The following is a 14,648-nucleotide window of genomic DNA, read 5'->3' on the forward strand; positions in this document are numbered from 1 at the left end:
GTAAAGCAAAAATGATAATTGTATTTTCCCTTTCTGATTTTCCCTCTCAAACCTGAAAGGAATGACACTTTTCTGTGATGCTTCAGCTCTCCTAAACTTTAGATGGTACTGTACACAATAACTATAAAAGAAATCTTTATTTATCTAATAAGGAACTAATAACTGCTCTTTTAAAAAATTTTTCCCAGTTATAACCTCTTGATTCTGGTCACTTACAACAGGTCTGGCAAACTGATTTTGGTCCCATTATGTTTATTACTGTCCTGTCATTTTTTCAATCATCCCTCTCAGCTTCTGTTCCCAATAGCACTGGCTTCTCCACTGAAGATTTTTAAGGCAGGTGGAGATATATAGTTGTTTGGGATATAATAGAGGGAATTATTCTATGTCTTGTACTAGATGCCTTCTGGACTTTTTAAAATCCAGAAATTGTTATATAAAACCACTTTTTTTTGGATGGCCTCTAAGATTTCACAGAAAAGTAGTTCATCTCTCTCTTCCCCATATAATTAATTGGAGTGATGGTTTTCCATATTTCATATTTCATATGTGTTCAGGTAGTTTCATGAACAAATATTGGCTCATTAACAATGTTTTCTTTGTGGAAATCATAAATAGAATTCAAGTCATTTTGAAATTATTACCCCTTCAACTATTAACAACAATCTTACACCACTACCTTTCTGTTCCCATATAGACAAGACCTGATTTCTCTATGCAGGTCTTTTTCATTACATTAAGAACCACTTTACAAAAGCTAAGAAAATAACAGAAGAGAACTTAACAGCCATCTTGTTTAACTTCTGTGCCTGACCAAGAATATTCCACCATAAGAATTCCAAGAAGTAGTCACACAGCCTTCGCTTGGAAATACCTACTGAGGGGGTATCTACTAGCTCTTGAAGAAATTCATTTTACTTTTGGGCAGTTCTAATTGTTAGGAAGCCAAAATATACCCTCTCTCTCACATCTATTCATTGCTTCCAATTCTACCCTCTGAGGACAGGACAGGTTGAATCCTTCTTGCACATAACAGCCTTTTAAAAATATGAAGAAAACTACCATGTCCTCTGTATTTCTTCTGTTTTCTATGGTAAACACCACCAGGTCTTCAAGCAATGCTTGGATGGCATATTTTCAAGTCATCTCCAGCATTGTGGAGGCCTTGAATGCTGTTTTTTTGTGTTCTGTGAGTACCAATGAAATTATCTTGCTGTTAGTTATAGGAACAACTCTGCCTCCTTTTCTGTTTAAAGTTTCTTGGATATCCTTTACATGACTTTTTATATTCATATCACAGAAATGTACTATAACCATCCCAGAATATGTCTCTCCCCCTTGCTCTGTCATCTGCAATTTTAATTCTTTGGTAAATGGTGCTCAGTGACTCTTGGTCTAACAGTATTACTGGAAGAGTACTGGTACTAACCAACTCTATTTGTGTTCAAGGAAAAGCTTGATATCACCGAAAATTTTGCTCAGTTTGCCAAATGCAACCAAGTTTGTCCTGGTCCTCATGTGTAATTCTGGATGCAGCTTGTTGCTTGTACTACAGACGGAAAGTGGAGAAAGCTGGATTTTCATATTCTTAATGATCCTTCATCAACTAAGTCAAAGTAAGATATAGGTAGTACATTTAATTCAGTTGGAGAAGAAAAAGATTTTGCATTAGAAATGAGGGTGTTCCTAAGTTTACAGAACACTTCAACTTATCTGTAGCTGATTCACCATAATCATGGAATCTTAGCAGTTAGATATGAGAGAGACTTTGGAACCACGTTGTCCAACATATTCCTGAAATGAAATTGTACTATATCCTCAGAGATTTTAATTTTTAATACATCCAATAATCTTTTTCAATTTTTAATTTTTTTTTACATCTAGTAATCGACTAAATACTTACAAATGTTTGGGGCTCTTCAGTGAGTACCTTTTTAAAATTCACCTTTAAGAGCAAGTTTTAGAGATATCTAACCATTTAATAACCAGTATGTAAATAATTCTTAAAAGTTTACAAAGCACTTGACATGTCTCATTTGATTATCACAGCAATGCTGTGACATAGATATTATTATTTATCTCATTTTATAGCTAGGAAAACTTACTGAGAGAGGTTAAATGACTTGTCCAGGGTCACAGAGATAGTCAGTGTCAGAGATAGCATTTGAATTATCATTTTGTGGTCCCCATTTTTCTCAGTTTCTACTTTACTTCATAGATATTCAGTATTTAGGAAAGTAAATTCATTAACATGAAGGTTTAATAGAACTTATGCCTACAGCAGAGGATTTCAGTGGTATAATAATACTCCCACCTTACCTAGGGGGGGAAGCCAGTGTTTCAAAAGCCTGAATTTTATACCTCATGTTTCATATCTGCCCAATGTTGATGAGTCATATGTTAGTACAAGGTAGTCATAACAGTTTTACTTCAGTGATGAAAAATAGAGGAATGTTGGAATATATACTTAGCATCATTAATAATCTCTATAAATAAAGATACCTCTGTAATTCGAACAATACAGAATAAATTAGGCAGATCAACTTTCTAATTGTACATTGTGAGATATTGCAAGGAGAAGGACAATTAAAAGAAAATAATAACAGCATAAATGGTATGCTCTGTCATTCAAATTATGATAAAGTCAGGTTTCTACATAATTTCATGTACTTTTCTTTGGTAGAGTAGCTACGAACAAGAAATCATGACTCAATCACAACATGACAATCCAACCTATAGCTTCAAAGGCCATTTTTAGCTTCTCTTCCTTTGGCTATAGTTTGCTTTCAGCTATTTGAGGAATGGGGAGCAGGGGAGGAGGGATACTGTGACAGAATGGATAGGGTGTTTCGACCTAAATTACTTGGATTCATGTGCTGCTTCTGACACATACTGACTATGAACCTGGACTTCAAGATGATAGGATGCAGAATAGGTGCCTAGTTCAATCAATCAATCAATAAACAGACATTTACTATGTACCTATAATGTGTCAGCCACTGTGCTAAGTTCTGGAGAATAAAAAAGAGACAAACACAGTCCCTGCCCTCAAGGGGCTTGCAATCTAATGGGAGAAACAACATGCAAGCAAATATATATGAAGTAAGCTATACACATGATAAACAGGAAATAATTAATAGAGGGAAGGAACTAAAAGGCTTGGGAAAGGCTTCTTGTAAATAATGAGATTTTAGGTGGGATTTAAAAATGAATTCAGGGAAATCAGTGGGCAGAGTTAAAGAAGGAGAGCATTCCAGGCAGGGGGAAAATGAGGGAAAATGTCTAAAGACAAGAGATGGAGTATCTTGTTCATAGCACAGCCAGGACGTCAGTGTCACTAGATTGAAGAATCAAAGAGTTTGCATTGGGTAAAGTATAGGAACACTGGAAAGGTAGGAGAGGCCTATATTATGAAGGGCTTTGAATGTCAGACAGATTATTCCATATTTGAATGTGGAGGTGATAAGGAGCCACTGGTTTATTGAGCAGGGAAGTGATGTGGTCTGACTTAGAGCACCAAATTACTTTGGGGGCTAAATGAAGGATGGACTGGAGTAGAAAAAGACTTGAGGCACTGGTAAAGAGTATCTTCACTGTAGAGTTCCCAAAATCAGTTAATTCTCAGATCTAGTACCTTTCCCAAACATTATTTAGTAAACAGATTTTTAAATAAAACATTAATACCTTTTTCATTGCCCTGTGAACTTAAAATTTCCCATTTTGTACTTCATAACTCTGTCATACTTAGCATGTGACTTAAGCCCATAGTATCTATTGTGAGGTAGTTATAGCAGAAGACAATGGATATTGCAAAAATCATTTTACAAGTTTATGGATCAATAATTTGAGCTTTTAATTTTACTGAATTAACTATTTAATTACTCTTGACCTCACGCATTAAGGACTATACTCAAAATCTCAATATACTTTTGTAAATATTGACTTAAGAAAGTAGAAAGTATTCAGAAAAGAATAGGCCAAGAGCTGCTGTTAAATAACAATATTTTAGAATTAGTTATAAGTGAATACAACTAAGAAAATCAAACAAAGGAAGAATAACCTTTACATAAACAATTATAAAGCATAGATTAAGAAACAAATACATTTAATTCAATAGCCATGGAAGAAAAGTCATTTGGAATCCTGAGATGACATCACTGGTAGAGTTTGCTGTTCAACTATTTTTCAGTTATGTCCAACTCTTCATTACACCATTTGGGGATTGCTTGGAAAAGATACTGGAATGGTTTTTCATTTCCTTCTCCAGATTATTTGACAGATGATGAACTGAAGCAAACAGGGTTAAGTGACTTGCCCAAGGTCACACAGCTAGTGTTTAAGGTCAAATTTGAACTCAGGTCTTCCTAATGCCTGGTGCAGCAGTTTATGCACTGTTAACACCTAGCTGGTTGAGTTTAGAGAGTGACCAAAAGCAATTAAGGAAAGTTTAACATGGGAAAATCCAAGTAGATCAAATGCTCCAAAGAAAAGAAGTTCAGTACGTGAAATGTGTTTACATTAAGAGTAGTGAAATTAGAAGTGTTAATTATTTATATGTGGAAGATAATATGGCATGCTGATCTATCCATTTCTTGGCTAAAATCAGTATGTAACCCAGTAGCTCTTTCCTTACAATTATTAAAGTAGTGATTACAAAAACTTTAAGTCTTGAAAAAACTCCAAAAATATTCACAAAGAAAAAATGTTTGATATTGATTTTTCACTGGTTAATTACTGACCCAGCATATTTTACTTAGGCAAAATATTTCTGGTAGGTATCTTGCCCCTGTTAATACAGATGTTTGTAATATATTCTTGCTGCTTCAGTAAATGATAGAGAAAAGATCATCTTGATTTGCAGGCATACTGAGTTTGTTTGCAGAAATACTAAATATTCTAATACAAGATATTTCAGAATATTTTTTGAACGGTTCTTGAAAAGACTAGATGATGTAAGCTATCATGGATCCCGTTATGCTAGATGGTGTAGCATGTATGCTGATTAATTTTTTTTCAATGAAACAAAAACAAAAGCCCTGACAAGTTTCCTAATATCTCCTCATTGCCTGTTCCTTACCATTAAGAAAAAGTTATTACTAATAGATAAATCTCCCACAAAAGGCCCCTCTTGCTGTAGGGGAGGGAGAGCAATACAGGACAGGAGGTGTCTCAGCAAGCCAGCAGCAAACCCTACTTCAGTATATGAGGGGGAGATCCTGAGCCCCAGGGTAATGGAGCAGGCAAGTGTCAATATCAGGACCCCCTGAGTACTTCAGTACAGGAAAGGGAACAAGTAGACACCAAGTCAGAAAACCACCATGTGTGACAGTCTTCTCCAGCAGCCAAATCTCCTGATGCCTAAGCACAATTCCAGGAAACAAAACTCCAGGAGGCAAAGCTCTAGGCTGACCAGACATCCCCCAGTAGTGAAACATCCCTGTGCAAGGCCTGGGAGAGCAGGAACCAAACATTCTAGTGCAAGGCCCAAGTGAGCAGGAGCCAAAGAAAGGGGTGTAAGGCCCATGTGAGCAGTTATCCCCCAGGGGCCAGACTCCACACCCCCACCCCAACAGCTTCACTGTTAATGACTTCAGCCCATCACCAGGTAAGCTGCAGACCCCTACAGCCTATAACTGCCAGGATCTGAGGCCCCAGGACACAAAGCCAGTCACCAGGTCCAGGTCTTCCAGCAAAAGAATCTTGGGCCAGTGTGCCCTGTGTTCCAGAAAGAGAGCTCAATTTCTTTTTAAAAGTCAGAAAATAGGCAAACACCATAAGCAAAAAGCAGAAAAGGACAATGATCATAGATTCTTATTATGGGGACAGGGAAGCTCAAGGCATAAAATCAGAAGAGGACAAAATTGTCAATATACCCACATGCAAAACCTCAAAGGGGAATATGAATTGATCTCCAGCCCAAAAAGCCCTCTTAGAAGAGCTCAAGAAGGATTTTAAAAGTCAAATAAGAGAGGTAGAAGAAAAGTTAGGAAAAGAAAAGGGAGGCATGCAAGATAGAGTCAATAGTTTGGAGAAGGAAGGACAAAAATTAACTGTAGAAAACAAGTCCTTAAAAATGCAATTGGCCGAATGGGAAAAAAAAATTGTTCACTGAAGAAAACAACTCCTTAAAAAGAAAATACTGCAAGCAGCTGGAAAGAAAAAATTTAAATATTATTGAACCACAGTCAGGATTATATAGGACTTTGAAGCTTCTACATTAAAGACTGGAACAATAATGCTTTGTTGTTGGGGTTGTGAACTGATCTAGCCATTCTGTAGAACAATTTGGAACTATTACCAAAGGGCTATAAAATTGTGTATACCCTTTAACCCAGCAATACCACTTCCAGGCCTGTACCCTAAAGAGATAATGAAAATGGGAAAAGAACAAACATGTACAAAAATATTTATAGCAGCCCTTTTTATGGTGGCAAATAATTGGAAATTGAGGGGATGCCCATCAATTGGGGAATGGCTGAACAAGTTATGGTATATGAATGTAATGGAATGCTACTGTGCTGTAGGAAATGATGAACAGGCAGATTTCAGAAAAACCATATAGGAACTGATACTTTGTGAAATGAGCAGAACCAGAACGTTGTACATAGTAACAGCCACATTGTGCAATGACTGACTTTGAAAAACTTAGCTGTTCTCAACAATGCAAGGATCTAAGACAATTCCAAAAGATTCATGATGGAAATCCATATTCATATCCAGAAAAAGAACCATGGAGTCTGAATGCAGATGGAAGCATACTATTTTCTCTTCTTTTCTTTTGTTGTTTTATTTCTTACTTCTCATGTTTCCTGTGATTAGTTCTAATTCTTCTATACATTATGACTAATGTGAAAATATGCTTAATATGATTGAATAAGTAGAGCCTGTATCAGTTACATACCATCTTGCTGAGGGGGGAAGAGAGGGTGGGGGAGAAATTTTAAAACTCAAAACCTTATGAATGCTGAAAACTAAAAGTCAACAAATTATTTAAAAAAGAATGATCTTATTGGGACTCAAATTGCAATTTTAAATTGTATCAGCTGAGCTTGCTTCCCTAAAGGAGAGACCCGAATGGTAACGAAGGGCAGGATTGGCAACTTGCCCTCATACAGAGAAGAGAGTACTTCATATATTGCCCTCTCTCCCAGCTGGTCTCTCTCCCTTATTCCAGGCTTATTTTAATGTCAAGATGAAGACAAGAGTTAATAGATAATGTATACAATAGCCATCTGAGAATGACAGGTCTGCCCTGGATACACATTTGTTCACATATTGTTCTCTTTGGAGGCATAGAAGCTAAAAAGTATGTCTTAGATTATCCTAGTGTAGTTCTTCCACAAATTCTATTCAAAGATTACAAAATACAAAATACAAAAAAAAAAACCGAAAAGAATATCAGAGGTCATTTAGTCCCTATACTATAAAGAGCCTGGATCTCCACTGTAATACATCTAAACATCAGCCTCCACTTGAAGACCTCCTTCCATTAGTTAGTGTGGTTGTTTATGAATGTATGAAGGGATTCATTGCCTTTTAAAGCAGTTTCATTTTTTAATTAAATTTTATTTTTTTCAATTAGCATGAATTTATTTTCTCTCCCTCTCATTTGTCCCACAGCCTGAAAAAAATACACCTTGTACAACAAATGTAGAGTCAAGCCAAACAAACCCTATATTGTCCACAGTCTTAAGTGTGTCTCATTCTACTTTAATCACCTCTTACTCAGAAGGCAGGTAACATTCTTTATCTTCTTCCCTCCAGAATCATGATTGATCACTGAATTGATCAGCACTCTTAAGTATTTCAAAGGTGTTTGCTTTTGCAACATTGTCATTATAATATAAATGTTTCTCTTGATTCTGTCACTTCATCCTATTAAGAACTCTTGGCTGTCAGAAAATTTTCCCTTATATAAAGCTGAAATATAACTCCCTTTGATTTCTATTCATTGATCTCAGTTCTGTCCAGTAAGGTCAAAGAAAATAAATTCAGTCCCTTTGGTATATAATAACCCTCTCTCATAATAATTTTAATGTCTTCAAATAGTCTTTGTATGACATGGTTTTAAGGTATTAAGTCCACTAAACATCTTGGCCACCCAGAACTAAACATATTTTTTTCAGATATGGTCTGATTAGGGCAGAATATAGCAGAACTAGCACTCATTTTTTCTTGACAAAAACAATAGAGGGATTTGCCGTTTCTTTCTCCTACTTTACAGATGATGAAACTGAGGCAAACAAGGTTAAGTGACTTAGGCAGAGTCACATAGCTAATAAATGTCTGAGGCCATATTTGAACTCAAGTCTTCCTGACTGCAGGCATAGCACACTATCTACTGCACCACCTAGATGTCCTAACAGGACTATTACTTCCCTTGATGTGAACACTATTCTTTTATGTACATGACCTAAGATTGCATTAGATTTTTTGGCTGCCATATCATACCGCTGATTATATTTTTATCTTTGTCCATATGCTATATAAACCTGTGATCAGGGATACATAAACCAAAGAGATGTTTCATGATGTATTTCTGTTTTTACTTTGCTTTTGCAAACTAAAGAGTAACTCCTATTGCTCAGAGTGGTCAAGAATGAGAGCTGTGAAATTGTTAGATTTATTTTCTCTAGATCAGAAGCTGCATCATAGCCTGAATTAAAATCATATATCATTGAAAAAAATGATAGCTTTTCAAGGGATGACACCAAGGGGTTTCTCCTCAGTGTTCTCCTTGTCTCCATTAACAATAGAGCATGATTGTGGCAGATAACTAATTTCTGATGAAATCATTGATCTCCTTCACAGAATTGGCATGTATATCATGACGCAGAAAACAAATAAATTATTAAGAATCCATTGGAAAAAAAACGATCTTGTGGAAAGTTATGCAGTCCCAGGGAAGTCAATTCATGCAATAATAATAGGATTTCTCTCACTCTTATAAGTACTGTCCTGACTGCTATTCACCTAAGAATGCTCTTCTAGAGCATAGAGGTAGAAGGGACCTCAGAAGTCAAGTAGTTCAATTTTCTCATTTTATGTATGTAGAAACTGAGGCCCAGGGAAGTAAAAAGATTTATTAAAGTTATATAGGTCCTAAGTAGCAGAAAAAAAAAATCAAACCTCCAGCACCATTTCTTGATCTCAAAGTGAAGCACTTTTTACACAATACTACTCTAATAGATGATTGTGAATGTGCAAAGTAGCATGCATAGTAACTTTAGGTTTCCTCCCCTTATTTTTTAAATCTTGAGAGTAATTGGTAGAACTGGGAACCATGGGTAAAAATTATAGAGTTGCAACTGTAGACTTGATATGATAAAGCTAATTTTAACGATTAGAATTACTCCAAAATGGAATGAGATGCCTCTAAATAGAGTAGTTTTCCTATTATATTAAGACTTCATTTGAATATCAGATGATCATTTGTCAAGGATACATAAAAGAGATTCTATTTGGGTATGGAATAAACTAGATGATCTCTGAGGCCTTTTCTGCCTCTGAGATTTTCCAATTCTGCAGTTTAGATACACAATGAGAAAAATGAGACTTTGTTGCTTTGTTTGCCATATAAAATTATATTTTATTTTTCAGAGAAAAAGTGAATGCTATTATTCTTAATGTTTAAGTAACAACTCTGACTTCACAATGAAGTTTTCACTACAATTTCAAATTGCAGCCATGGAAACAGCACAAAAAATATGTTGTCAAAAATGGAAGGAGTTGAAAATTTTTATGAAGTGTGTTCTTTACATATCAACAGGTATATTGTGAGTGATTTTCCTAACCATATTTCATCATATAGTCTATAGACAGGTGTATTGTGAGTGATTTTCCTAACTATATTTCATCATATAATCTGCCACTCATCTCAAACATCAATTGTCTATGGATTACATACACCTGATATTTTTAACACTACAAATTATTTACATGAGAAAGCCTGGATGTGGAAGCTGTGAATAAACGTTAAAAAAGCAAGAAAAATAATGATAAGCAACAATGCTCTTACTTCCATTGTTATGCCATCATTCTGAAATAATTTAAAATATAATCTATTATCTTGTCTATAGTCAAATGTTTACATGTTATGTATCTCCAGTAGAATATCACTTCCTTGAGATTGAGAATGGTTTCATTTTTCTTTTAGTATCTGCAACAGTATCTGGTACATAAAAGGTGCTTAATAAATACTTTCTAGAATAGATTAAAGAAGAATTAGACCTGAAAGTCATCAGAACTTAAGATAATAATGGAATATTGAGGAATATTGCCTTGTGGGTAGGAGTCAGCAATTTGCAATGCCCCAGCAGAGACCATTATGATGGCGGACCAGTTGCTCTCAGGGGAGATGCTGCAAGGTAGGGAGGGTGAGGCAGTGCATTACATTGGATCTCAGCTTGGAAGAGTCTTTACAGGATGGGTGTAGAAAACTTTCCAGAGCAGCCAGGCTACAGCAGCCTCCAGAAACTCCTTTGTTGCTGACAAGGCCACAGATACTATTTCTAAGTACTGCCCTGTCTCCTCCTGTAATGAATGGGACTCACTTGAGGAGGTGAATGTAGGCAGAGCTGAAAATGCTCGTGTTCCACCATTCGCTGTGGAAGTTAAGGCCAACACATATGAAAAGTATTGGCCATTTTATCAGCAACATGGAGGCCAGTATTTTCCCAAAGAACATCTGAAAAAGGCTGTTGTTGAAATTGAATAAATGTGCAATATTTTGAAAATGGAAGGAATGACTGTTAAGACCCTTGATCCCATTGATTGGTCTTTCAAGTACAAAACACCAGATTTTGAGTCTACAGGTTTGTATGGTGCAATGCCCAGAGACATTCTGATTACAGTTGGAAATGAAACCATTGAACCTCCCATGGCATGGCGTGCTTCTTTGCGTATCAAGCATACAGATGAATTATCAAAGATTATTTCCATCCTGGGGCTAAGTGGACAACTGCTCCTAAGCCCACAATGGTTGATGAACTTTATGACCAGGATTATCCAATCTATTCCGTAGAAGAAGACAGATACAAATTGGCTGCTCAGGGAAAATTTGTGACAACTGAATATGAGCCATGTTTTGATGCTTCTGACTTCATTCGAGCTGGAAGAGATATTTTGGCACAGAGAAGGGAGGTAAATATTACCTGGACATTGAGTGGATGTGTAGGCATCTTGCTGCAGACTATAGGCTGCACATTATCTCCTTTAAAGATCCCAATCCAATGCATATTGATGCCACCTTCAATATCATTGGACCTGGTCTTGTGCTTTCCAAACCTAACGGGCCTGTCATCAGATTGAACTTTTCAAGAAAACAGGATGGACTATAGTTACTCCTCTAGTTCCAATCATCCCATTTCCATTTTATTTTTAAGATAAGCTAAAACTATGCAAACATCAAAGGGAATTCTCCAGGAGTTTTGTTAATATTCTTATCTCAACATTTAACATTTTCATATGACTTATCTCATTTCAAATGAAATGTTTTGTCCACATTTCCTGTTATGTCTAGGGTTCTTACAGAAATATTCAATGCAGCAAGATATAATTTTAATTTCCCATCTCTTTTTGGTGTGTTCAGTAGCTGTACACTACTACATCTTCAAGTTTCCTTTCTTTGGTAAGTTAAGATATGTTTACGTAAGTGCAAATTCTTCAAAGCACAGCTGAGAGATAAGAGCATTCAGTAATTAATGGAATAGAACCCACATGCATACATATGACCCAGTTTTAATGTTGGATACTAGATATATATTTTTTATGCTAATAAAATTTTTGTGTTAAAAAATAATGGAATATTGCTAGAGTCATTCAAAGATATAATGAAAGAGAGCTATCCAAAAATAACAAGAGACTTAGAGGATTCATTTTAATTGACTTATTTTTTCTTCATGAAACTTTTAAAACTAAAAAATTAATTAATAAACTGTAATGAACTAGAAAAAATAAGCAGGAAAAGTATTCCACCTGGATTCAAATCATGTAAGGAAGTCGGGATATTTAGAGAACTATAATTAGATATGTGATTAATTTCAACATATATTTTAGGAACCAATACAAATACCCCACTTTATAACAAGAATTATATATTTTAGGCTTATAAAACACAGAATGGCATAGCCTCTGAAGAATTATATTTGCAAATAACCCAAAGGGCAAAGGATAGAAATATGGTATAAGAAGGCTATGGGATGATATCAACTAAGCATTTTGCAAAAGAGATGGCATGAAATACATTGTTTCAGAAAAGTATAGAACTAGAAACATAAGTGAGGCAGCCATGTTATAAGAGAAAGGATATAATCAATAACCAGTGAATATGTGATCCACTGTGGAACATGGAATGTCCACAAATCAAGAGGAATGTCTCTACTATAGTATGTGGGCACTGTACCAAAAATGTATGGGAGAACCTGGGAAAATTTATGGTAGGAGGACATGGGCAAGAGTCACAGAGATAAGATGATGGATTTAGTGAGTTATCATAGTCCATTTTATATAGCTTTAGTGCTTACAAAGCACTTTTATTAGCACGACATCATTGAATAGGTAGGGCAAATATTATTCTCCCCATTTTAAAGGTGAAGAAACTGAGGTATATGATTTGCCCATAATCATGCAACCAGTAAATATTAGAGCCAGGACATGAACTCTGGTTTCTCCTTATTCTAGGCCCAGAGCTCCTTCCACTACACCTGATAGATGTTCTACCTAAACATTCAAGTACCTACTGTTGGATAGAAAAATGAATAACTAAAATAGCATTTATTAAGTGCTTACTGTGTACTAGTAATAAGCAAACACTATAGTCCTTGCCCTCAAGAAGTTATGACCTATTAAATGAAGACTATGCATGTTAGGGAGTAGTGATCAACACAGACTGTATTGAACTAGGAAGTTAGAGAGTGGATTTCAGTCATAGGGCAATTGATTGCCATGTCCTCAGAAATAGGAGCATTGAGTTGTTTACCATTCTCGGGGTAGAAGTAGAAGGTGTGGAGAGAATGGATGTGGCATCATCTTATGAATGCTAGACTCTAAGTGAAAAATATAAAACACTATGTCAGAACCAGCTGAAGCAATTTATGTCAGAAGTAGATGTCAACAGAGAAGGTTGGAATTAAACACCATTGTTCAAAAAGTGTAAGTGGAAAAACACTGACAGTCATTCAAGAATGGAAAAGAATGAAACCCAAATCCATATATAAAAACAGAAGATATTTTAAATGAGATGGACAAACAAATGGGTCTGTCACAGTGGAACAAATTCAGTGGAAGAGTTGTTCCTAATTAATTAATTTACTCACTACCGAGAAACTTAGGTAAAAGTTTTCCTGAACACTATTTCCTAGATGGTTAAATAGAATTACTATATAATAAAGGCAAATATATTCTTTTCAAAGGGATTAAAAATTACTCCAAAATGTCCTTAATGTAACATACTCACAAATGCAATAGGTAATAAGGTAAAAGCCAATATAAAATTAAAAATATGATACAATTTTCTTAGGTTTTGGAGGAGTTAAACTTGTGTGGTTGTATTTCAACAATCATCAATTCTCAGATAAGCAGTAAGGGTTAGAAAATATAATATATATGCCTAAAGAAAACAGATTGGGGGGGTAAGGGAAAGGGTTGTTCTGCATCTAACAACCAGAAGCAATGAATTAGAATTGCATCATCATTTATTGTCCAAGTAATTGAAATGATTTCCAGGAAAAAGAAAAGGTCATTTTATAAGAGTCTGATTTTCTATCAATTCTTGAAAGAGTCAGGTCATAGAAATAATGACAATTTCTAGAATCTTCCATTTAGAATGATAGAGAAGAAAAAAAGTTCTTAGCATGTGTAAAAATATAATGCAGATAAGAAATGAGGCTATCACTTTTTTTGAACCTGAAAGAAAGGAATATCTGAAGTGGGCAAGAAAATTATGAGTTTGCTATTACTTTCTGAGTGATCTTCAAAAAGAAAAATGCAAAAAAAAAGCATTTTCATTTTCTGAGGTGCAAGTGATTCAGAGCAACGAAATAAATACCACTTTATAGTGGAAAGGGAAAAATGGAATTTATATTACATCAACTACTTGAGTAAAATACCCAAGAAGTTAAAAAGTCTTTTTGGAAAATAATAGAATAAAATTTAGGCTCTGTTCATGTCTAACATAAGGCATAAACAGCAGCATAGAGCAATAGATATACTGTTTTATTCTCCTAAAATATAATAACATGTTTACTTGAGAGTTACCTAGATGAATGGCATATTCTAGAACTCAACAAATTCCTGTTATTTCATTTGCTTATAATTTTAGATTCACAGGATTTTGAACCAGAAGGGACCTTTGAGACCATGCTAGTCATGGTATCATAGATATAAAATCAGAAGGAACCTTAAAAACCATTGAGGCCAACCCTATAATTTTACAAACTAAGTGTTTTGCCCAAGGCCACCGAGATAGAAAATGTCAGTTAGAATTTGTACCCAAGTCTCCTGATTCCACAAGTATTCATTTAACTTTATCACATTGCTACCTATATGAGTAAACTGAGGTAAATAGGAAGTTTGTGGCTTATCCTAAATCACTCAACTGCTAGACCAAGTACTATATTACAGGGTTATTAACTCTTGGTCCAGGGTTC

The 14,648-nt window shown here is 35.3% G+C and overlaps 1 protein-coding gene and 1 pseudogene across 1 annotated transcript in view; one reads left to right on the forward strand and one right to left on the reverse strand.

The window, feature by feature from the left end:
• CNTNAP2 (contactin associated protein 2) overlaps positions 1-14,648 on the reverse strand; it is a 1,976,042-nt gene that overhangs the window by 1,309,960 nt on the left and 651,434 nt on the right. The window lies entirely within an intron of this gene.
• LOC110201665 (glycine amidinotransferase, mitochondrial pseudogene) lies at positions 10,331-11,383 on the forward strand (annotated as a pseudogene).

Source organism: Phascolarctos cinereus, unplaced genomic scaffold (genome assembly GCF_003287225.1).
Source record: "Phascolarctos cinereus isolate Bilbo 61053 unplaced genomic scaffold, phaCin_HiC Scaffold_1;HRSCAF=81, whole genome shotgun sequence".
Taxonomy (NCBI): domain Eukaryota; kingdom Metazoa; phylum Chordata; class Mammalia; order Diprotodontia; family Phascolarctidae; genus Phascolarctos; species Phascolarctos cinereus.